The following is a 26,908-nucleotide window of genomic DNA, read 5'->3' on the forward strand; positions in this document are numbered from 1 at the left end:
AGTTACAAACCGCTGCCCCCCCCAAAAAAAAAATACACAATCTCTTTATTTATAGAGAAGAATAACACATGAAAATCAGGAGAACATTCACCAAGCTCTTCTTAAAACAATATATGTTTCTGGATCATCATGGTAAATAACTGAAAATGCATATTGGCAGGAGGCTTTTACATTATTATGAGGGAAGGGGGGTGGTTACCTGTTCTCAAGCTTAGCTGAAATGTTCTTAACACATACAGTCCTTGTTATTCCATTTGTAATACAAAAAAAAATGTGTATTTATTATTTTTTGTTTCTGGAGGCTGTAAAGCATTGCACCAATGATCAGCAGAATGCTGATGCCATGCAGGTCTCCTGCACACCTGTCAGTATATCTGATTGCCCGTACAGAATGTACAGGCAAGCAGATATACTGACAGGAAGATTCAATGAACTACCACGGCAGTCCACAAACAAATGGAACATATAACATGTTCCCAAGGGTGAACTTATCCTTCAAGCCCAAGTTCACTACATTTTGGTCGCAGTGCTGGTGTATGCGTGTTTTAGACACGTTTTGGCTGTAGTCTTGTTGACTTCTATTAGGTTGCAAGTGGTTGCCATGTTTTCTGAAAGCATATGACTTTCAGGACTTTTGGTGTGCATTCAGAAAACGCAGCAAAATGTGCAACCTAATAGAAATCAATGGGACCTAGGCTTAAAATGCCTAAAAAATGTGCAAACACCCGCACTTTGGCCAAAATGCAGCGCACCAGTATGAACCTAGTCTAGGGGCTTGTTCACACTTGTGGTCATGGAGTGGTAAAAAACAGACTGTTGAGCCATGGATTAGCACCCAGACCACCCACTTTAAAATAAAATGGCAGCTAGATAAGATTATACACATGCTGCGGCCATGATGCTTTGCAACAAAAATGATTATTCCCTGTTGCCTTTGCCAGGCAGCACCTCTGCAAAGCACAACCTATTCAAGTAAAGGGGCCACTCTGTAATCCAGTTGCTAAGCTCACAGTTATGTAGTATTCTCTTTAAAGAAAAAAAATGCACCTTTTGCTGTCAAAAACTACTTTTCAGGGACCATCACGAGTGTAGACAAGCCCTATGACATATTAGCCTCAGGCACACAGGATGTTTTTTTTTCCTCCCCTGGAAACCATTGCTCTAGGGCAGTGGTGGGCAACCTTTTTTTTCAACTGAGCCAAATCTCGCCAAAACCATGATTGAAATTTATTTTGAGAGCCACATTTTTAAAACTGAAAATACATCTCCCATATAGTAATTCATCCCCCATAGTAATTCATCCCCCATATAGTAATTCATCCCCCATAGTGTAATTCATCCCCCATAGTGTAATTCATCCCCCATAGTAATTCATCCCCCATAGTAATTCATCCCCCATATAGTAATTCATCCCCCATATAGTAATTCATCCTCCATATAGTAATTCATCCCCCATAGTAATTCATCCCCCATATAGTAATTCATCCCCCATAGCAATTCATCCCCCGTATAGTATTTCATCCCTCGTATAGTATTTCATCCCCCGTATAGTATTTCATCCCCCGTATAGTATTTCATCCCCCATATAGTATTTCATCCCCCATATAGTATTTCATCCCTCATATAGTATTTCATCCCCCATATAGTAATTCATCCCTCATATAGTATTTCATCCCTCATATAGTATTTCATCCCCCCATATAGTATTTCATCCCTCATATAGTATTTCATCCCCCCATATAGTATTTCATCCCTCATATAGTATTTCATCCCTCATATAGTAATTCATCCCTCATATAGTATTTCATCCCCCCATATAGTAATTCATCCCTCATATAGTATTTCATCCCCCCATATAGTATTTCATCCCCCCATATAGTATTTCATCCCTCATATAGTAATTCATCCCTCATATAGTATTTCATCCCCCCATATAGTATTTCATCCCCCCATATAGTATTTCATCCCCCCATATAGTATTTCATCCCTCATATAGTAATTCATCCCTCATATAGTATTTCATCCCTCATATAGTATTTCATCCCTCATATAGTATTTCATCCCTCATATAGTATTTCATCCCCCATATAGTATTTCATCCCCCCATATAGTATTTCATCCCCTCATATAGTATTTCATCCCTCATATAGTATTTCATCCCCCCATATAGTATTTCATCCCTCATACAGTAATTCATCCCTCATATAGTAATTCATCCCCCATATAGTATTTCATCCCTCATATAGTATTTCATCCCCCCATATAGTATTTCATCCCTCATATAGTAATTCATCCCCCCATATAGTATTTCATCCCCCCATATAGTATTTCATCCCCCCATATAGTATTTCATCCCTCATATAGTAATTCATCCCTGATATAGTAATTCATCCCCCATATAGTATTTCATCCCCCCATATAGTATTTCATCCCTCATAAAGTAATTCATCCCTCATATAGTATTTCATCCCCCACAGTACTATTCCCCCCCCCCCTTCTAGTAAGCCAAGTCCCCCGTGTCAATTCACTTACCTTTTGCGTTCCTCTCGCTGTCTTCCCGCGCCGTTCGGGTCTTCAGGGCGGACTGTGAGAGGAGCCTAGCTCCCCTCCCCTCACGTTCGGCACGCTGCCCCGCCTACACACATCCTGACAGCCACATCCGCAAGCCGGATTAAAAGGTCCGCGCGGACTTTTGGGGCTGCCAACCGAGAGGAGGCAGGGGAGCGGCCGACCGAGAGGAGGGAGGGGAGCAGGCGCCCGGCACACAGAAGAGCCGCATTAGACTGGGTAAAGAGCCGCATGTGGCTCGCGAGCCGCGGCTTGCCGACCACTGCTCTAGGGGATGAAAACGCAACTAAAAAAAAAAAAAAATGTGCTTAAAGTGTTACTAAACCCACAACAGTAAAATCAGTCTTTATATGCAGTAAAACATGCTTGTTATACTTACTGTGGAACCTAAGGGCTCAATCCTCTGCATTGTGTAAAGGCTGTTTCATCCTGACTTCTCTAATCCTCCCCTTCTTCCAGTGCCCCCCTCTTATCTCCTAATAAAGACATATCATGTGGAGTCACTCTGCACATGCTCAGTTTGGTGTGTATTGCTAGAGAAGTTTTATTTTTTTCTTGGGAGAGTGCGTGTGGTCAGCACAGGGCCAATCAGCACTGTCCAGACAGAGGTCAGGGGTTCTGCATTTTCCTACAGCAGAATTAAAAATCTCCTCCTACACGTTTTAACCAGTGCTCTGCTGGACACTGATAGAAGTCACAAGGCTGCTCTAACGGTTGATGAGAAAAGGTATTTGGGTCCTTTCACACGGGGCATTCCGTATGTCTGTTTTTCATCTATCCGCTTACGGATGAAAAATGGACACTCATCTATTTCCATGGACTAGCAGATGTAAACGGATGATCATCTGTTTATATCTGTTAACTGATTTCCCCGCCACCCTATAGCAGATATACCGCTATAGGGCGGCAGGGGTGCACAAAATCACATACGTGTGTTTGTGTGTATACATACACACACACACACGTGATTTTGCATTTCTGGGTAGATGGCGCACGCAAGCATGCCCTATCCGCACCGCTATTTGCGGCCTCGGCTGTCAAGCACTAGGTCCCGGCTGGTGATTACTCACCGACACCCGGTGATTGCGAAGCATTTACCATTGGAGGGAGAGAACTGTATGTAAACAATACAGTTCTCCCCCATGTCAACTCCTGCACATTGCTTTGTATGGCTCTGCATAGCAGAGACATGCAAAGCAGTGTGCTTACAGCGCAAAACACTAACACAGCCCACAGTAAAACAGCACACAGTTAACCCTTTGATCGCCCCACGTGTTAACCCCTTCCTGCTCAGTACCATTAGTACAGTGTCAGTGCTTTTTATTAGCACTGATAACTGTATTGGTGTCACTGGGGATGTCAGTGACATCAAGTCAGTTCCCCCCAGTGTCAGAATGCCCGCCGTAGTCCTGCAGTCCCACTATAAGTCGCTGATTGCTGCCATTACTAGTAGAAATTTAAAAAAATTAAAAATCCCAGTATATATACCGCCATTTGTAAACGCTATAACTTTTGCATAAACCAATTAATTTACACGTGTTGGGATTTTTTGTTTTAGCAAAGACATGTTGCAGAATACATTTTGGCCTAAATTTATGATGAAATTTGATTTTTTTTTGATTTTTTTATTAGACAAGTTTAATAGCAAAAAGTCAAAAATATTGCTTTTTTCCTCAAATTTGTCGGTCTTTTTTTTATAGCGCAAAAAATAAAAACAGCACAGGCGATTAAATACCACTAAAAGAAAGCTCTATTTGTGGGGAAAAAAGGACGTAAATTTCATTTGGGTGCAGCGTTGCATGACTGCACAATTGTCAGTTAAAGCAGTGTTTCTCAACTCCAGTCCTCATGGACCCCCAACAGGTCATGTTTTCAGGATTTCCCTCAGATGAAACAGCTGTGGTAATTACTAAGGCAGTGAAACTGATCAAATCACCTGTGCAAAATAATGGAAATCCTGAAAACATGACCTGTTGGGGGTCCATGAGGACTGGAGTTGAGAAACACTGAGTTAAAGTAATGCAGCGCCGTAACACAAAAAATGGCTTGGTCAGGAGGGGGGGGGGGGGCTTATCCTCAGGAGGGCAAGTGGTTAACATCAGTTTTTTTGAATTGTAGAAAACCCTATTTTTCTTCCGTAAAGAGAAACGGAACAGACGAAACATGGATGTAAACTGACATACGGTCTGTTTTTGCATTGGTAAAGGATGTGTAAAAAAACTGATGGAGAAACTGACGAGAAACTGACAAAAAAACTGATGTAAATTGATTTGTTTTTTCTTTGAAAAAAAAAGTGACTGGACCGATGAGAAAAAAAAAAAAAAAAAAAAAGAACGATATTTATTAACTGCTTTCCCACCGCCCTATAAGAGATATACTGTTACAGGGCGGCAGCTGTGCGCAAAATCATGTATATATACGTGATTTTGCATTTTCGAGTAGGGGCGCACGAGGCCTACCTGTGCCGCCATTCGCAGCTGTCAATCACCGGGTTCTGACCAGTGATTACCCGCCGATGCCCGGTGCTTACCGAGCATCTCCGACGGGAAGGAGGACAACTTTGTTTACCAACAGTCCTCCTCCCTGTCAGCTTGGGCACACAGTACAGCCATCCAGAGCAGTGTGATTACAGTGAAGCACACACATACCGCCCCCTAGTAAAACACTCCCAGCACACAATTAACCCTTTGATCGCCCCTCATGTTAACCCCTCCCTGCTCAGTGCCATAGCTTTTTTTTTTAGCACTGATCACTGTATTGGTGTCACTGGGGATGTCAGCGACACCAAGTCAGTTCCCCCCAGTGTCAGAATGTCCACCACAGTCCCGCAATTCCAATACAAGCCGCAGATTGCCGCCATTACTAGTAAAAAAATTAAAAAATTCCAGTATTTATACCTCCATTTGTAAACGCTATAACTTTCACATAAAACAATTAATTTACACATATTAGGATATTTTTTGCAGCAAAGACATGTAGCAGAATACATTTTGGCCTAACTTTATGATGAAATTTTATTTTTTTTACAGGACATGTTTAATAGCAAAAAGTCAAAAATATTGTTTTTTTCTTAAAATTGTTGTTTTTTTTTATAGTTCTATTGGCCAGGATATATTTATTCTGGCATTTAGAATGGATTAACGTGCGAACGCGCCAAAATTTGCTAGCGTTTATGTGCATTTGGCTCCTCTCCTGAATGCACTGATGGCGATTCTTTTTCTGCCTCTAAACACCTTGTTGTGCATGGACACAAAGCGGCGTTTAGAGGCAGAACAAAAAAAAAAAAAAGACAAGTTCAACACCTGGCCTCATGCACACTGCAACTGCCAAATGTCTGTTTTAGGCTAAGTTCACACTAGCTTTGTTAGCAGGCATAAGACAGGTGTTTGGGAAGCGTTTTTAACGCTCCTCAAACACCTATGAAAGTTCTACACATGGCAGCACATAGTGCTGTTCAAACTGACGTGTTAGAAAAATTGACGCCTCATGTGGAGTCAGGAGTTGAAGCCTCCCATTCAAGTCTATGGTGACGCTCCTCAAACGCCTGGCAGGTGTTAGCGGGACGTTTGTGGAGCGTTAATACCATTAACCGCCTGCCGCCCGCCATATAGTACAATGACGGGCGCATGGTGGTTCTCTCGTTCTGGGAGGACGTCATATGATGTCCTCCCATTCTAACCGCGCATGCGCGGCTCAGGGAGCGTGCAGCACGGCGATCGGCGATGCACTGTGTCCCTCGGACACAGCGGATCACCGATCAACGGAAAGAGCCGAAGATGTCGGCTCGGTCATGTGATCAACTGTGTCCAATCACAGCTGATCGCATGTACCGTATTTTCCGGCGTATAAGACGACCCCCTACTTTTCCTGCTAAAATGTAGTGTTTGGGCTATACTTGCCGTATAAGACTACCCCTCTTCCAATGCACACCAGTGGGAGGAATAGTGCCCCATCATTGGTGTCAGTGGGAGGAATAGTGCCCCATCATTGGTATCAGTGGGGGGAATAGTGTCCCATCATTGGTATCAGTGGGAGGAATAGTGCCCCATCATTGGTATCAGTGGGAGGAATAGTGCCCCATCATTGGTATCAGTGGGAGGAATAGTGTCCCATCATTGGTGTCAGTGGGAGGAATAGTGCCCCATCATTGGTATCAGTGGGAGGAATAGTGCCCCATCATTGGTATCAGTGGGAGGAATAGTGTCCCATCATTGGTATCAGTGGGAGGAATAGTGCCCCATCATTGGTATCAGTGGGAGGAATAGTGCCCCATCATTGGTGTGAATAGGAGGAATAGTGCCCCATCATTGGTATAAGTGGGAGGAATAGTGCCCCATCATTGGTATTAGTGGGAGGAATAGTGCCCCATCATTGGTATCAGTGGGAGGAATAGTGTCCCATCATTGGTATCAGTGGGAGGAATAGTGTCCCATCATTGGTATCAGTGGGAGGAATAGTGCCCCATCATTGGTTTCAGTGGGAGGAATAGTGCCCCATCATTGGTGTGAATAGGAGGAATAGTGCCCCATCATTGGTATAAGTGGGAGGAATAGTGCCCCATCATTGGTATTAGTGGGAGGAATAGTGCCCCATCATTGGTGTCAGTGGGAGGAATAGTGTCCCATAATTGGTATTAGTGGGAGGAATAGTGCCCCATCATTGGTGTCAGAGCGACGAATCGTGCCCCATCATTGGTGTCAGTGGGAGGAATAGCACCCCATCATTGGTGTCAGTGGGAGGAATAGCACCCCATCATTGGTGTCAGGGGGAGGAATAGCACCCCATCATTGGTATCAGTGGCAGGAATAGTGCCCCATCATTGGTATCAGTGGCAGGAATAGTGCCCCATCATTAGTATCAGTGGGGGGAATAGTGCCCCATCATTGGTGTCAGTGGGAGGAATAGTGCCCCATCATTGGTATCAGTGGCAGGCATAGTGCCCCATCATTGGTGTCAGTGGGAGGAATAGTGCCCCATCATTGGTGTCAGTGGGAGGAATAGTGCCCCATCATTGGTGTCAGTGGGAGGAATAGTGCCCCATCATTGGTGTCAGTGGGAGGAATCGTGCCCCATCATTGGTGTCAGTGGCAGGAATAGTGCCCCATCATTGGTATCAGTGGGAGGAATAGTGCCCCATCATTAGTATCAGTGGGGGGAATAGTGCCCCATCATTGGTGTCAGTGGGAGGAATAGTGCCCCATCATTGGTGTCAGTGGGAGGAATAGTGTCCCAACATTGGTGTCAGTGGGAGGAATCGTGCCCCATCATTGGTATCAGTGGCAGGAATCATGCCCCATCATTGGTATCAGTGGCAGGAATAGTGCCCCATCATTAGTATCAGTGGGGGGAATAGTGCCCCATCATTGGTATCAGTGGCAGGCATAGTGCCCCATCATTAGTATCAGTGGGGGGAATAGTGCCCCATCATTGGTGTCAGTGGGGGGAATAGTGCCCCATCATTGGTGTCAGTGGGAGGAATAGTGTCCCAACATTGGTGTCAGTGGGAGGAATAGTGTCCCATCATTGGTGTCAGTGGGGGGTGGAATAGTGCCCCATCATTGGTGTCAGTGGGGGGGGGGGGGAGGAATAGTGCCCCATTGTTGGTGTCAGTGGGGGGGAGGAATAGTGCCCCATCGTTGGTGTCAGTGGGTGGAATAATGCCCCATCATTAGTATCAGTGACGCCAATGATGGGGCACTATTCCTCCCACTGACACCAATTACACTTGCTGACCCCTGTTGCAGTATGGTGCTGCTGCAGCCAGCATATGTGGTTGCAGCACCACCTCTACATGGCACACTTACCAGCCGCTCCTTCACTCGATTTTTGCGGGGCCACTCGGCTCCGCCCCCTCGCCAGTGATTGGCCGCCTGTGTGCCTTTCCTGAGCTACAGTTCTGGTGGCCAATCACCAGTGAGGAGGCGGGGCCGAGCAGCCGCGCGAACATCCAGTGGCCGAACTGAATGAAGGAGCAGCCACGCTTCCTGGACTGGATCGTCGTGGGACTGGGACCGGAGCCAGGTAAGAAACAGCAGCCCCTGCCCACCCCTGTACTTAAGTGTCCCTTCCGTTGGAAGTGGGGGGCGGCCCCGCCCCCCTAAAAAGTGTCAGTATGCTGTATACCGGCGTATAAGATGACCCCCGACTTTTGAGAAGATTTTCAAGGGGTAAAAAGTCATCTTATACGCCGGAAAATACGGTAAATAGGGAAATGCCGGTTATCGGCATTCCTCTCCTCACGAGCTGTCACGCTGACAGAGGAGAGGAGAGCCGGTAATCTGCATTCCTCAGAGGGGACATGTGCACCGATCATCAGTGTGCCCTGATGATCTGTGTAGCCCCAGCAGAGCCACCTGTCAGTGTCCATCAGTGCCAGCTGTCAGTGCTCATCCATGCCACCTGCCAGTGCCCATCAGTGCCACATAGTGCATACCAGTGCACATCAATGCCACATATCAGTGCCCATCTGAGCTGCCTTTCAGTGTCACCCATCAGTGCCAGTCAATGCCACCTAACAGTGCCAGTCAGTGCCACCTAACAGTGCCGCCTATCAGTGCCATATAAGATTGCTGCCTTTCAGTGCCCATCAGTGATGCCTGTCAATGCCTATCAGTGCCACCTACCAGTGCCTCCTCATTAGTGCCCATCAGTGCCACCTATCAGTGTCCATCAGTGCAGTCTATCAGTGCCCATCACTGCAGCCTCATTAGCACACATCAGTGAAGGAGAAAAATCACTTATTTACAAAATTTTATAACAAAAACTAAGAAAAAACATTTTTTCAAAATTTTCAGTGATTTTTGGTTCGTTTAAGAAAAAATAAAAATCCCAGGTGATTAAATACCACCAAAAGAAAGCTCTGTCACAAAAAAAATTCATATGGGTATAGTGTTGGACGACCGCGCAATTGTCAAAGTGCAACAGCGCTGAAAGCTGGAAATTGTCCTGGGCAGGAAGGAGTATAAGTGCCCTGTAGGCAAGCGGTTAAACTTCATTATAGGCATTTGTGGTGCGGTTTTAACGCTTGGAAAATGCCTATCAAATGCCTCAAAAACGCGCATTGGGCATTTGGGGAGGATAAAAAAACGCTTCCCAAACGCCTGTTAAACGCTATCGGGGCGTATGGCAAGGGTTAATAAATAGTCACGTGTGAACGAGCCCTTACATTCTGCGATTTTTTTTTTTTCCATGCCCACATAGGCGTTTACAGACAGGGGCAGAAATCTGAACAGCAGCAAAATTGTGTTTAGTAGAGTGTTTTGGCAGGAAAAAAAAAATGCTTGACGCATGTAAATGCACCTAAAACGCTGGAGCGTTCATTCATTTCAATGGTCAAAATATATTAGAAGCCATCAAATTTCTGGCCAATTAAATACCCAAGCGCTTGACACACCAGAACGAATCATAATGCGTTTGAAAAATGCAGCTTTGCGTGTAATTTTAACGCTGCCATCCTCCTGTCAGGAGAAAAACATTCAGAATTGGTCCGCTGTGCATGAGGCCTTTATAATGTGATGTACAAAACGAGAAGCTGGAAAGCGGGCAATTTCTGGATGCTTCTCTCTCCATTCCTGACATACTACTGATATGTAAAGGGAACAGTTAGCTGTGCGCATCCTAGCATGGTATGTGTGTCATGGGGCTCCATGTACAGCCCCGTTGTTGTAGATGGGAGCCGCTATTCCTCACACAGCTGTGCCCAGTCAGCAGGCACACTCCCAGCACGACCCTCTCTATAAAGAGCAATACGTACGGAAACACCGCCCCGGTTTCCCGCGCTTCTCCTCACACACGTGATATGCACCGCGAGCCTCCGAATCAATAGCACCTCGTGTCTCCGTCAGTAAATATTTGAACTGGTGATCATTGGATGCGGCGAACGCGGTCACTGAAGAGGCGTGTCCGCCGAACCATTGTTTGGCATAGGTGTACGGTGAGAGGGAACTGAGAGCCCGCCGTGGCCATATTTAATGAGGGCGCAGGCTCTATACACCACACACAAACCTTACAGAAACACTAGGGAAGGTTATTGGACTTGGAGAGATACACTGCATCTCAAATGCCGGATAGATTTGTATCTTTTCTCGCACAAGACGTATATACGGCGTTTATATACGCAGTAACCCCGGTTCCAATGACCGAGACGCTGCACAGGCACGTCTCCCCGTCTACTGGAAGAGCAGCAGGCAGGTAAAGGAGCCTCTATGGGCTTTTGTTTGTGCTCTGCTGCCACCTACTGGAATAGTTCAAAAGGTGCATTTATTTTTAACTGGAAAGCCTGCTTTGTTTACAGGATGCCTAGAAACCTACTAGTCCTGGGGTTTTTTTTCCAGCCAAAAAACGTTGATTACAGTCTGTGTGCATGGACACATAGGATAACATGCTGGGGGGGGTTTTACTAGCTGTAGAAAAAAAATTAAAAAGCCAAAAACAGCAGCTGTAAAAACATCAAGTGTGCATGAGGACGTACCATTGATGTGCACAGGGTACAAATCCAACAGCATTTAGAACTGACAGTAAGTAACCTACTGATTCTCACCAACAGCCATATGCATGTAGCCTTCTAGTAATGGGAAGGAACCATAGCCAGTTCTCTTAACCCTTTGAGGACCGTAAGATTTTGTAACGCCAAAAGAATCAATTTTTTTGTTTTAAAGGTTCGTACACTTCAGTTGCTGTAACTAAGCCATTTCATTAAATAATTGGGAAAAAGCTAGATCCATTTGTTTGTTGATAAGAACTAATATTTTGACTCAAACCAAAAAAAAAGTTAAGTTCTTAATCAGATGATACACGCAATTAAAAACATGTCCCTTGGTCCTCAAAGGGTTAAAAGCAGTATTAGACCTCATTCACATAGCCATAGAAACATTTTACAAGCTCCCTTTTTTTTTTTTATATATATATATATATATATATATATATATATATATATATATATATATATATATACAGATTTGAATGAAACTACATTGTTTTCATTGGAAAGCTTCAGTAACTTTATATGGCTGTGTTGTGGCCTTTTAAGTCAATCCAAAAGACCTTTCATTTCATTGGGTGATTTGTCCAGCAAGTCCGTTACTTTTCAACTCCCTTTAACAGTAAGTAGCAGTTAGAGGGTTGAGACAAATGAAGGGCTAAAAGGGGGAGGGGCCCAAAGCACCAGTAGGGGACACGAGGAGGAAGATCAGGGCTGCTCTGTGCAAAATGTTTAAAAAATTATTTCTTTATTATCACTTTAAAGTATATGCGAACCCTTAAATTCTTATCACTTAGAGGTACTTGTATAGCGTCATCAGTTTTCACAGCACTTTACATATACTTTACATTCCCATTCAGTAAAACAGAAATTAAAGGCAAAATGCGCGCGCGCGCGTGTGTGTGTGTACAGGGGCGGACTGACAACTCATGGGGCCCCCTACGCAATAGGGGGTCATGGGGCCCCTGTGTCCTTGCACAAACTCAAAAAAGCCTATGAAAAAGGTACCAGGGGCATCTCATGGGGCCCCCTACTGACCTCAGGCAGTGCCCGAGTTTCCAAATTGTGTGTGTGTGTGTGTGTGTGTAACACATTATGAATACTTTTTTGTAATCACATAATCTGTCCTCAACTGCAGGCTGTTTTCTCAGCACAGACAGAAAACTGAACACACTGGGATGGATGGGCTCTCATGCCTAGCTTGGTCAGTTGTTAATAGGAAAGCAGGGGGACTGGCAAGATCACCAGTTATTTCGCACAGAGGAAGCGATACAAAGAACAGGATACTTTGTAACACAAGTACACGGTACAGCAGGCACATATCAGGAATATGAAATGTTGGAGTAACATTCTTTAAAAAGTATTAGCTGGATTTCAGCTTTAATTTGTTAGTCACGTTGACCTAAATCTACTAGTCTAACACTCCCCTCCCCCAGACTGACAATGGTGCAGACTGTCTGTTGCTCCTCCATCCAGAGTGGAGATGCCCCAAGAACGGGAAGTGTTACTAGCTGGATTGCCAGGAGAAAATAAAGCAAAAAAGCTTAAAAAAAAGAAAACTAATGGCAGCCACCATATTTAAGGATTGGTAAAGCTGCAAAATATTTAATTTGTTTGAGTTTAATATTGCTTTAAATTGTTACTAAACCCAGGACCCTGTATTCACACTATCTGGTCTCCCACAGTGCACACAACATGGAAATGCAATTATTTTAGTAAATAAACTGCTAAATACGTTTTCTCATCAGCAGTTAGAGCAACCTTGTGACTTCTATCAGTGTCCAACAGAGCACTGGTTATATCTTGTAGGAGGAGTTTTCTTCTGCTCTAGGAGGATGCAAAACCCTTGACCTCTCTGGACAGTGCTGATTAGCCCTCTGCTGGTCACATGCACTCGCCCAAGAAAAAAAAACAAAAAAAACTCTAGCAATACACACCAAATTGAGCTTGTGTAGAGTGTCTCCACCATATGTCTTAACAGGTGGTAAGAAGGGGACAATCGGAGAAGTCAGGATCAAACAGCCTTTTTACACAATGCAGAGGATTAACCCCTTAGGTTCCACAGTGAGTATAACAAGCATGCTTTACTGCATATACAGACCGATTTTACTGTTGGGGGTTTAGTAACACGTTAAGTATGGAGGCCTCTGCTATGCAAATATCAATTTTGCTCCATAAAGCTATTGGCCAGCCTTCCATCCTAGCTGTCTTCCTTAAACTCCTAAAGCTCATTCAGATTACATCACACTGCAACATATGTATTTTCATGCATTAAGGCGAGTCAAAATAATTGGGTTGTAATACATAGAAACTGAGTGCCTGTTGGGTTTTCTACAATGCACATCCCATTGCATTATTAGGATTATCCTAGACACCCATTAGAAATCTCTCCCACCTGTGCAATGAATGGTGCAACTTGCGACCAATTCATGTGACTGTCTATAAGGTGTGTATGAATCTGTTCCAGAATTGCTGCAGTGCCTGTTCACAGAGGAACACTGTGCAGGAAACTCACAAATCTGTGCATGTTCCAAATGCACTGGCTGTGGAATCTCCTGCAGGTGTCAGATTCCTAATGACACCTCAAAAGGCAGATCAGAAACGCAGTGCACTTGCCTGCACTAGATCGCATCCGGTTGCAGTGCATTTTTGAAAAGAGGTGCATGTACTACTCCAGTGATTTCAGCCTATTCAAAGAATGAGGTGATAACTGCATTGCACAGGAATGCGTTCCTGTGCAATTCCGGTACAAATCGGCAACCAGACAAAAAGTTGTTTGCCACACAATATTTACACATGACCACATTTACTACATCATGGAAGAGGTCTTATTTACCTCTACGTCTCTTTTCACTGATATGGAGGTATTTTACAAGTGCATTTATTGCAGCCACCGCACCAGAATGTAGGAGTGTCACACATAAAAAGTACCTGAATTTGTTGCATGCATCAGAAACAGAAACCGGTCACACGGCTGTCATGAATCTGGACCAAGGCTTTCAAATACAGCCAAAACTCCAAAAAAGTGTTCCAAATGATTTATTGATATGCCCTCCTCATACATTGTGGAGAAGCCATTCAAATTTTACTCCTTTTGAGAGCACATAGATCCTTGATAAAAAAATTACCTACATGCTCCTAAAAAATGCATGTGTGATCTTATGGTTACTTCAGAATTCACACATTCCTGTTTGTTACATAGTTACACTGGTCCAGCTTGGGCAAGGTAGAGAGGCAGAGCAGTGACGTAACAATCTCCACCTCATCCAATCATTGAGAATCGTTGAAAGCAGCAGGATATCCACTCAGCATAGGACCTAGAAGCTAGCAGCAATCACTGTAGTAGTGCCTACTACAGTAATTACCAGCTTCCACAGGTATGGTGCATAAATACTTTCAATTGTCCAAGCTAGACCAATGTAGCTTTGTAAAAATTGCCATACCCAAACTTCAGCTTTAACACATGAGTAATAAAATGTAAAGTACTAGGGTTGTTGGCTCAAATCCCAGCCACGGCACCACCTGCCTGGAGTTTGCATGTTCTCCCTGTGCCTGCGTGGGTTTCCTCCGGCTACTCCGGTTTCCTCCTGCACTCCAAAGACATGCTGGTAGGTGAATTGGATCCGGTCTAAATTGGCCCTTGTATATGAATATGAGTTAGGGACCTTAGATTGTACACCCCTTGAGGGTTAGGGACTGATGTGAATGTACAATATATATATATATATATATATATATATATATATATATATATATATATAAAGCACTGTGTAAATTGACGGCGCTATAGAAGTATCTGAAATAAATGTATTTTAATGAAAACTATTCAAATATGCTCTTCGGAAAATGAAGAAAAAAAATCTTAGTGTTGCGTTTAAATGCACAGGCAAATGTGTCTGTTATGCTTTTAAAATAAACCACAGAAAATTGTGATATACATTAGTAGGAATTTTAATGGTGCTACTTCTACATGTGTCAAGGAACAAAGCCTGCTTCTTCAGGAAGAAGCTACTGCTGTATATCTAAGAATATTTATTTCAGGTACTTGTATAGTGCCATCAATTTACATAGCGCTATATATATATATATATATATATATATATATATATATATATATATATATATATATATTTGTACATTCACATCAGTCCCTAACCCTCAAGGGGCATACAATCTTGGGTCCCTAACTCACATTCATATACTAGAGCCAATTTAGACAGGATCTAATTAAACTACCAGCATGTCTTTAGAGTTTGGGAGGAAACCAGAGTACCTGGAGGAAACCCACGCAGGCACAGGGAGAACATGCAAACTGCAGGCAGGTGGTGCTGTGGTTGGGTTTCGAACCAACAACCCTAGTACTGGCAGGTGGAAGTGCTAACCATTTAGCCACTGAATATAAAGACTTTTTTTTTTTTTTTTTTCGGAGCATTCTCTGTAATCCCTAGAGATGGTTGTGTGTGAAAATCCCAGTAAACCAGCAGTTTTTTTTTTTAAATACTCAGACCAGCCCATCTGGCACCAACAACCATGCCACATTCAAAGTCACTTAACCTCCTCGGCGGTATGATTCTTTCGGTTTTTTTTTTTTGGTTTTTTTTTTATAACAAGAGTCTAGTAAACATTCCGGATATGATAAAACTTGAAACACGAAATCATAAATTATAATTTAATCATAAAAAATAATAAATTTAATTCAATAATATAATCAAACCAAAAACACTGAAATTTGAAATACAGAGGCAAATTCGCACATCGCTGTGCAAAGTCGCAAAATCGTGTTCAGTGTCTGACTAATTTCCTCACAAATCATCACTCAATTCTGCAAGTGGTTCTGATTTACTATCGCTGTTCTAAAACCGCTTTTGACGTAAAGGGATGCTTTTTGGACGCCATGGACTTTTCTAAGTTTCCAGGCAGAAAGAACAGTCAAAATGCAGGCAGGGCACAGGACAAAGCAGTAGGGACAAAAGTATGTGAAATGCATTGAAACCGCAATGACAGCAAAAATGAAATTTTTTTTAAAAATTTCAAATTTCCCGCCCGTACATCCGACGTCACAGGGACCGGAACACGGAAGCCGGATGCCGGCATCGGCCGGAGGAGATGGCCGGGGACGCTGCAGGGGACACATCGTGGGAGCGAAGGACAAGGTAAGTGCTGCAGGGACCCCCGGAGAACGCCGCATGGTATTCCCGAGTGTAACTCGGGGTTACCAATCTTGGTACTGAAATTTTACCCCGAGCTACACTCGGGAATACCGCTAAGGAAGTTAAATTACCTTTCTTCCCATTCTAATGCTTGGATTGAACTTCAGCAAGTCATCTTCACCATGTCTAGTGTTACCAAGCAATTTAACAAGTGTACTTAATAAAGTGGCCGGTGAGTATATATCCATAGTCTCCATATACAGTTATCACAATATTACCAATGTCATATTGAGACAGCATAACTACCTGTTGTGTATGCTGATAATTTTCTGTAACATAAAATTTCCACTGATGATGGTAGTGAAGAAATGGACCCCAAAGGACATACACCTGGTAACTATATAGAAGGGAGGATGTACTTCATAGCATCAGTGTAAAGGAAGGAAGAAATAAAAGTAGACTAAAATAGCAAAGGATAAGATTACCAGCTGGTAATTTAGTGACCCATAATAAATTGATCACTGTCTATGTAATACACTCCCTTTTGGTAAATATTAATGCCTGTTTGCCCGTCCTATGGGTTTGTAAAAGGGATTCTATTTATTAATATGATACAATTACTTCTCTTAACCTTTTGCTATTATAGTTTTCTTTTCTTACTAGTTTATACTGGAGCTATGAAGTACATCCTCCCTAAGATTGTGATAACTGTATATGGAAACTATGGAGATATAAATTTTTTTTTTTTTTCTACTATCTTTGTATTCTTTGATATACAGCAGTAGCTTCTTTCTTCCTGAGGAAGTGGGCTTTAAAAAAGGCACCATTGAGGTTACTACTGTGTTATAAATGGGAGTACATTACATAATATATTGGGTTTTGATGTTCTATAAGTTAAACGTGTACATATGTTATGCTGAGATGTACATTTTGACCTTTTTGAGGGTTGTTTTTAATGCGGTGTTAAACTATCATTTTATGACTGTTGATAATTTAAATTTTTTACGCTATGGTGTGCTACCATTAAAGTTCTATGTAGCTCCCATCCTTTGAGTTTACTTCAAAGTAAAGGATGGGGTACCAGTAAATCCACTTTTTTTTCTTTTTTCTTTCTTTGAGGCTGGTGACAGGGTCATTTTAAAAACCAACTCTGTACAACCTTTATTGTCCAAGTTTTGAATATAGTGAGTAAGGGCTAGAACAAAAGTAAAAGTGGAGTTGGACTTTAACATCCCCGATCAGCTGTTATTGCTCGCAGGAAGTGACAACAAATCTGTCAATTTCAGGACATAAGCCTGACTGTAATTTCTTTACAGTCCCATGGGTACTTCGTCTTGGCCTTGCAGATGCTATCTTATTGCAGGATTTTTAGTGTTTCTTCAACTGAAAAGGGGCATAGATGCTCACCTCTGACATTACTTTTATTCCAACAGGAAGCAATTTACAAACACAAGTAAGATAGAACCATAACCTTTGAAGCTAAACAATACATTACTTCCTTTGACTTTACAATGAGGTAAAGTTTTGAGAAACTTGGGATGGAAGTACTTACCATTAGATGAGCAGGATGTTGACGGACGTTGATAGAATCAAAAGCATGAAAAGACAAGAGAGAACAATATTTTTATTAGTATCATCCATATACAATCAACTTGAACTGCTAATCAAGAGGACAATTGGTTCTAAAATTACAATCCTTAGTCTGGCAGCTCGTTCTAAAAATTACAATCCTTAGTCTGGTGACTCATCCACACTGTGCAGAAACCTGCATTTTTCTAGTGTAGAAAAATATCCTATGTGCCCTGTTCACACCAAAACCCCGATTCTCGAATGCAATAAAGTCCTGCGTCTCTGTGGACACGTTTCTGGTTGTGTCAACATAGCAGTGAATGTGTCTCTGCAGACATGTTTCCATTTGTGCCAGCACAACCCTGACTGTGCACTTGTGGACATGTTTTATGGTTTTGACTGTACAGGACTGATTGTATCACTGCAGTACCGTGTCTCTGAACACATGCCTGGCTGTAATATTTGATATATGATCATTTGAACAACTATTTCTTATATGTTCAGTTGGCTCGTTTTGGGAATTCAGTTTTTCAATATAGGTTTGAAAAGTTTATTCCACTGCGTGTATGGTATTTACAGTATGTGGAACAATGCATATGCTTCCTGGGTACGTTATTTAGGCTTCCAAAGCAGTTGTCTGAGGGTTTCTCTTGGTAGCTGGCATATATAAATCCAGCTTGGGTTGGGAAACATTATAAACCCCTTATCTGAATATTTGTTTAGTCATGCTATCAAAGCACTGAAGCTAAAGGGTCAAATTGACAGGCTAATGGTATTTTCAGAAGGCAGATCCGTGTCAGCATTTTATCTCACTATAGATTTTATCAGTATGCCACCATAGTTTTCTTCAAGAAGATAATTTATGATTTGGTTGTATACCATACATTGCCGAAGAAAAGCATTTTTCTTTTCCCTTTATAGCCACTGCTGTACTGAAAGCCACAATGCATAATGTGTGAATATAGGCCTGAGCCATGACTATCTTCATAATCCTAACTCTCCTCTCCTGCCAGGATTCTCTGCTATTGTCATCTTGTGAAATCTAGAACACTTCTGTAGTTTTTCTGCTGTGAATTTTGTCTGATTATGAAGGCTTTGGTAAGATACGGGCTCAGAGTGGATTCAGAAAACCAATACCTAAAGATTCCTTCAAGAAATAAAGCAAAATATGAAGGCTTAACTACAATGGTTGACCTATTCTTTGTGATCAGAGAGTTGTCTGGGTAGGATTGCACTGCACGACAAAGTGACGGTCTTCGGCTGCTTAGGAAGATGTTTGCAGCATGGCCAAAGTCTACGCTTTAAAGCTGAACTTTTCTGAGCTACGAAAAAAAAATGCATGGGGTGGGCACCATCCTGTAAATTTGTGATTTAGCCCTTTTAGTGTGTGTGTATAGATGAATACCTACCTTATTTCCTGTGGCAGGCAATCTTCTTCGCTTCCACCTTTATCCCCAAAATACAGGCAAGCCCTCAACATCATTGCGTACAATGTACCGGCAGTGGATGCTGCTCTTACATTGTACATAATGAGATCAGAGACGGGAGGTAACTGTCGTTCCTACTGGCACTGGCAGGGAGGACATCTGCAGGACATGTAATAAGGTAAGCAGTTATCTCTATTACAAGCCCCCTAAACTAATCAAACATTAGAACCTTTATATGTCAGTTGGGTGTGGGGGGACTGCTAGCTGAATAGGCCTGAGCATTGTCACAAGATGGAGGTCACATGCTCCCCCTATACCAGGGAGCCATGCACCCTCGAAGTAAACATAGTAAAGACTCTTACAGGGAAAGTGGCACATATGGATTGGTATACGGTGCTGGAGCCAAGACTTTTTGCTTTAGTATTGGACAGGGAAAGGAAAAGTTGGCAATCTTGTCAGGTTTTTATTGCTGTTTGTGTCTCCTCGCGAAAGATTTGCCCTCTTCTGTCCAATGTTACTTGAACTGAAAGTTAGGGGGAAAAAACAGGATTTCCTTAATTTTGGAAAGATTTTTTCTGTTTACATTGGATCTATGGGACAGGAAGTGAAGGACTTTAGAAAAGGGTGAGTACATCTTTTCTATTGAGAAATTTACCTACTTATTGGCAGTATACTCATTGCAACACATTTAAATCAATGTGCTGCTAATGAGAGCAACAAGCAGTTTAATCTCCCACTTTCAAAGAGGTTTAATCAGTGTATTTTAGTCCATGCTTGCCTTTTTTTGAGTCCTGCAGTTAGAAAAGTATGCATCTTAAAGTGTTACTAAGCCCACAACGGTAAAATCAGTATATGCAAAATCGGTATATGCAGTAACGCATGTTATACTCACTGTGGAACCTAAGGGGTAATCCTCTGCAATGTGTAAAGGTTTTTTGATCCTGTCTTCTCTGATCCTCCCCTTATTTTGCTGTCCCCAATCAATTTGCCATAGTAGCAGTTGCCATAGCAGCAGTGGCAAGTCTGCACATGTTCAGTTTGGTGTGTATTGCTGGAGAGTTTGTGTTTTGTTTGTTTTTCTTTTTTTTGAAGGATGCATGTTATCAGCACAGGGCCAATCAGCACTGTCCAGACAGAGGGTAAGAGGTTATATATCCTCATAGAACAGTCAGAGGAGAATGAAGACTCCTCCAACATTAACCAGTGCTCAGATGAACACTGATAGAAGTCAGAAGACTGTGATATGCTGCTGTTGAGAGTATTTAGCAGTTTATATTTACTAAAATAATTACATTTCCATGTTCTGTGTACTGTGGAAGACTGGATATGGTAAATGCAGTGTCATGGGTTTAGTAACACTTTAAGCCTCGTACACACGATGAGAATATCAGACAAATGGACGTCAGTTTTTACTTTGAATGCCAGTCTCATATCAAAAATGAAGAGGTCACTAAAGTTATAAAAATCCTTGTAAGACAGAATACAACTTCAGAAGTGATGTATTGTAATGTATTCTTTTGTTTCTGATCATGCATGGTCTTGGTCACTCTATTTTGTTATGGACAAATACTGTACTGATGAAAAACAAAAATCCTTCATTCTGGTATCATATGAGAAATTTCATACTTGTTCCTTCAGATAATTTTGGATTAATTGTCGGCTCTGGAAAGCTATGTACTAACTATCAGATAATCGGTCGATCTCTCCGAAAGCAGTATTTTCATCCAATATTCTCATCGTGTGTACCAGGCTTTAGAACTTTGAGATATATATCAGGACCGATTTATGTATAGATAGATTTTGGATGGACTAGAAATCTACAGAAGTGTTAGCTCTGTTTAATGATTTACCTAAAGCAAATGTTTATGTTAAAATTAAAAGCTTGCTCTGCATTTACTCAATGAATCCCTTTGGTTTTGAACCGTCAAAACTGTGCAAAACAGCTACTCAACTTTGTAGAATTTACCTTTACATTACAACATTGCCTATGGGACTGTCACCTTTCACCTGCAGGATACTGGAAGAAAAGCACTTATAATATTACACTCCCTTCCTGCATTCTAAATTACCTTTTTAGAAGTGGAACATGTCATTTATATTCCAAAGAATCCTGGTTAAAAGTGGAAGAGCAGGAAAAACATTTAGCATGTTTCACTTCAATCAGACTGCCCTGTTGGCGTTATATATGATATGATTTTGGTCCTGAAAACACTATGGGGTCTGTTAACCCCCAAAAAAAGCTTCTTCCCATTGGCTCATCACTAGAATAGACAACCTTACTAGTAGGAATGGTGGACCTTCCCTCAACACTGCAAAGAAGTTTAAAAATTTGCATAAGAGTACCAATAGGATTCAGGGCTTCCAGGACACTGTAGAAACATTTGAAGACAAGGCAGGCCCTGCCAGGAACCTACATTTTAAGAAGTATGGTTGGCAGGTAGTATAGTTTTTCATTTAGAGGGAGTGGTGAAAAGTGTTTGGCAGTTGAGAACCCCTTGGAAGATTTGAGCTGAGACACTTTGGACTTTCTAAACTGTGTACCCACTGACTCTTAAAGGAGATCTATAGTCCCTGCATACACTTTCATTTTTTTTATCAGCATTGTACTAGCAATACAAACAATAGTTATTTTTGACAATCCAATATAAGCTTCCTTAAAATATTCCTTTTCATGTTGTGAATGCTGACTTTTTTTGGCCTCCTCTTTGTACAACTTCCTGGATTACCTGCATGCTTTGCAGCTCTTCTGCTCTTTGTTTTGGTCTACTTTTGATTTCTGAGGACTATCTATCCCATGGTACCTTGCTGCCTGCAAACAGCAATTCATGTACTCACTCCTCCTGAAATTTAAACATTCTAGTAAAACACAGGTTTTTCTATTGCTTGGAGTTACCAGAAGTTTAAAATGTGGCAAATGTACCTTTTTTATGAGCCTCTAGTGTCAACAAGACCACATCTTGTTAGGTTCATATGGAGGTCCTAAAACTTGATTTATGCCATTATCATTCTTTTTCATTTGGGCATTTGAAAGCCTGATTTTGAAAGATTACATGGATTGGTCATTGGGCTTTTTTTTTTATGGAAATTTTTTTTTTTTTTTTTAAATCTGTAACCAATTCCAGGATATTGGGGACAAAAGATTTCCATCACACCCCTTTAAGCCAGAGCAACTTTCTTGCAGTCCTTAAAGTGCTGTTTCAGTGGAAATTCTTACCATTGTACTGGGCATTTGTTATTCTGTTCACAATGTGCTTTTTACCATGATAGTAAAATGTTAAATTCTGTTCTATTTAATGGTCCAGCTGTGAAGCCACCGCTTGAAGGATGTTGGGATTGAAAAGCAATGATCATTCCTGTTAATTTTAAGGCACTTTTGGTTTTAAAATACATGGAGTCCTTGCATCTTTCAATGTCCCAGTGAGAAGTGGTGTTGGAAGGCCATCAGTTATAAAGTTCTTCACTTTGTACTGAAGCTAGCTGAAGGAGTTCCTGCTTAATGTGTTTGTGCACTATACATCAGGGTGTGAGATCAAATGCAACTTGAGAATCTAAACCATGTCAGATCAGCAGGTTCTTCTGGTCGAAATTAGAACTTTACAACCCCTATGCAGTTACACTCTTTTGCGGTCACTGTGACAGGAAAAGCAGATGCTGACATAGTTCTGGTATAATATTTAATAATTGTTGGGCCCAATTTTTTTTTTTTTTTTTTTTTGTGCAGGTTAGCACTACTTTAATACAGCAAAGGTTCTCTAATCGAGGTCATAGACCTCTATGGGGGCTCTGAGATGTTTGCAAAGCACAGTGAAAGTGACATGGGGTATTACTTCTGATTTAACAAAAAAAAGCAAACTCAACAATGTGTACAAGATTGTAAGGCAAGGGTGCTCAACCTGTGGCCTTCAGAGCCCTCTGATGTGGTTCTCAACTTTGCCTGGGACCTTTCTAGCAGCCTGGAGATGGAGAGTGATGCCATCAAAAACGAAGAGGAAAAGGTCAGTGTATTAAACATATACACTACACTTTTTTGCAATGGGCATATTCGCACCCATAAAAAGTATTAGGTTGCTTTGACCCTGATCTGTGGGTGAAGTGCAGGTTTGGTACACTTTCTGAAAGCACACCAAAACTCCTGAAAGCAGGAGTTTTTTGGTGTGCTTTCAGAAAGTGCACCACACCCGTAAGATAATAGAGATCTATGGCAAAGCACAGATAACCCATAGGAAAGCCACAGCACATCAGTATGAAAGCAGCCTTTATAGGGGCTCAGGACAGTAAGGGCTCATTTACATTTGCAACCCCAATGTTGGTGTTTTTACCCCCCCCAACCACTGGGGTAGCGTCAGGGGTAGCTGTGGTGATCCTGCCCCATGGTACAGGGGGCCTGAGCAGCCTCCCTGTTGCATTCTGTCTTATACTTGGACAGGAGGGGTGGGGGAGGCATGTACAGGAACCTCTCCATTTTCCTCCTGCAACTGCTGAAAGCCAATTTCTCCTCCTCCTCCTCTCTCATACTAGCACTCGGTGGTTGCAGGAGGAAAATGTTCATTATGCTATTTAAGATTCAAAAACATTTCATTGTGGCCTCTGACTGGTTACCAAATCACTTAAGTGGCCCTCGCTCTTCAAAAGGCTGAGCACCTCTGCTGCAAGGTAACCATTTTGGTTAATGTGAGGTGCTCTGAGCATTCAAAAACCGTGCCAAATGCCATACTTTGAAGCAAGTGCAAACGAGGCCATAGCATTTTAGAAGTACTTTAACTCTCTACTTTGAGTATACCAAGTACTATCCCCTTTTACATTCTTTTGGGATTGTGGAATTGATGGTAATTCCTCACTCCCATCCCGGGTCACATGATCGCAGTGATAGCCTCTGACTATCATAGTGATCAGTCACTATGAAGCCCACCCCCCTTGTTATTTATTTTCTCTCTCTGAATGGAGGAGAGAGATGCTCTCGCTCCTTGCATTGAGGAAAAAAAATACCTAGATCAAGGTTTGATCTAGTTCAATGCCAGGGTTAGTGTTTGGGTCAAGATCAGGATTTTTTTTTTTTTGTCCATGTGTGTTTTAGGTAAATAAAAAGTGCACTATTTTTGTTTCTTAGCTGTAGTACAGGTACAAATAGCATACACCTATATGGTATCGCTGCAAATGCCAAGAGCTGTAAAAAATATTTTGGGCTGTCCTTTGGAGGTAGGTTATGGTAGTAACAAACGCACAGCTAAATTTAAAACAAAGTTGCTGTGTGGGTGTTTTTGTGGGGTTTTTTTTTTCTACAGTATTTTGGGCCAGTTTTCCTTTGATCATAATTAATAAATCAGGAGATATCTACCATTTACCACCAAATAAAAGCCCAATTTGTGCTGCAAAAAACAAGGTTTAATTCCCCTGGATGTACAAAGTATTTGTCTTGATTTGTACAGTTTTACTAACACATGTCAAAGTTGCAAAATTGTGCTTAGGACTTAAAAATTTTTTTAAGTTTAGGTGTGAAGGGGTTAAAGTGGAACTTTAGCCATAAAAAAACAAAATGGATGAACAAGCGGGAATCTTCTGCATTAAACTTGCTTACCTGCCTGTCCATCGCTGTACGGTGAGTCGCACTGTACAAATTCGCCAATGCCAAATCTGACTGAATTCCTGCGCACGTGCAGAAGTGCCATCATCCCACTCAGCCAATGACAGCGGCTGGTGATCAGGACCCAGAATCCGGCTACCTGAAGATGTCAGTGGCCAGGCAGGGAGCTTCAGGATGCTGCATCTCTGGACAAAGGGCAAGTATAGTTCCTCTTTAAGCTGTTTAACTAGTTGCAGACTTTGGGCGTATTACACACAAGCCCCAAACAAGTTGTAATTGTACATAGGATATGTGTAGCATGTCCAGTCTCTGCCCTGCTTCTGGCACCCTCCCAGTATACTATTGTCTCCTGTGATTAATCAAAGCTGTATACTCAGAGAAAAAAGTCGGTACACGGCTCCAGAGTGCAAAGATACAAAGTAATATATTGTACACTTGTATCTTTCTTTTCATTCATCTGTAGATCAAAAGGGATGAACTTAGATCTGTACGTCCGTTAAAGCAACCTGATGAGTAAAAAAAAAATTCTCTATTTAAGCCCTTAACCCTTATTTTACTCTAATCAGCCCTAATTAATCCCTTTCTCCTTATCTAGTATTTTTCTCGTGATTAGATTTTGTTTGTTTCTATTAACTAATAATTTTTAAACTTTATTTTTTTAATTTTACAACTTTAACATATATATTTACACAGTTCTCATTTAAAAAAAGCACAAAATTGTGGGGGACCCACTTTATTTCATTTGTAAATAACTTTGCAATGTTTTGTACCAGAATCATTATTTTAGCATCGTTTTAAACAGGACAAATTACAGAATAAAATGTGCACATTTCATGTGCAGGAATGCTATTTCTATTTAAACTAACACTACTCAAAGTGCATTTTGTTTAGTTTTGTTGCCTTTTTATTATCTGATTGCAAAAAAAAAATCATTGTTGCAAGACAATATCATGGAAAGAGAGCCTGGTTTGACTTTAAAAAACAATATATGTATTACCTTGTTATCTTTAGTAATGACATAGTTGTCAAACAAGTCCATAACAAATGTAAAAATTGCTCTGGTCCATAGGGGGTGAACAGGTGTGAGATGTGATGCAGCTAAAGAGCATGTCCAGTTCTTTGAAGAAACATTAAAAGTCCATAGCTAAAAATACTGAAGCTGCTGACTTTTAACAAAAAAGTACTCCCCAGTCCAGGGATCCAATGCCATTACCCAGACTGGTTCTTTGCCGATTTTTGGGTACCCGGTGCTGCCATCTTGAGTGGAAGAAGCTGGCTCTGACTTCCTACTGGGTCACAGCTAGTTCTCCACTGCGCATGCACGGGACGAGATACACTTTCTGTACGGTCCTGAGACTATGACTCTTCCCAGGAAGTGTGTGGTGTGTGTGTGTCTTTCAGCTGGAGCTGGTACCTGTCTTATGTTCACCAATACAAAATTGCCAGACTTCATCACAAGGAAATATTCATCTTGTTAATTCTGTACTTTCCAGGAAGATCAGCAGATACAGCACTGTTACCTGGCTGCAGAGTTCCCCTAGGTCAGAGGTGCTCAATATTTTGAAGAGCCTAGTGCCACTTAAGTGATTTGGTAGCCGGTTGCAGGCCACAATGAATTGGTTCAGAATTTTTTATTCTGCATACCATATGACCATTTTCCTTCTGCAGCTGCTGAATAAATATAAACTAGCCCTTACTGTCCTGAGCCCCCTATAAGGCTTCCTTCACATTGATGTGCTGCAGTTAACCTGCACTGTGGGTGCAGTGCAATGCACCTGTGGCTTTCCTGCAGATTAGCTGCTATTTGCCATAAACTTCTAATATATCTTGCGGGCATGATGCACTTTCTGAAAGCATGCCCAAACTCCTGGTTCTCTTTAAGAAAGTGCACTAAACCCTCAGGATATAATAGTCTATGGCTCAGTGTAGCTAACCCGCAGGAAAGAACCGGATGCACTGTGCTGTACTCACAGGTCAGTGTGAAAGCACCCTAATAGTTGTTAATCCTTTTATAGGCGCAAATAAGCCCCATTCAAAAGAGCAGTATATGTGTGTTCCTGGTTGATGCACACTGATGTTGGGATGGTAGGTCAACAAGCCCAGATCACAATCAATGGGTTTCCACCCCCAGGCA

General features: G+C 41.9%; 1 protein-coding gene across 2 annotated transcripts in view; it reads right to left on the reverse strand.

Moving 5' to 3' along the window:
• Positions 1-17,737, reverse strand: part of EPB41 (erythrocyte membrane protein band 4.1) — a 290,966-nt gene extending 273,229 nt beyond the window's left edge. The window contains exon 1 of one of the 2 annotated variants that reach the window (XM_089671906.1): positions 17,605-17,737. The gene's annotated coding sequence lies outside the window, so the exon portion shown is untranslated. Of the gene's footprint in view, positions 1-10,321; positions 10,471-17,604 lie in introns of those variants that run through there. The other variant, XM_089671904.1, reaches the window with a different exon arrangement.
• Between the last annotated feature and the right edge of the window lie 9,171 nt (positions 17,738-26,908).

This window comes from Staurois parvus, unplaced genomic scaffold (assembly GCF_062004578.1).
Source record: "Staurois parvus isolate SC_StPar_1 unplaced genomic scaffold, SC_StPar_1.0 ptg000115l, whole genome shotgun sequence".
Lineage (NCBI taxonomy): Eukaryota > Metazoa > Chordata > Amphibia > Anura > Ranidae > Staurois > Staurois parvus.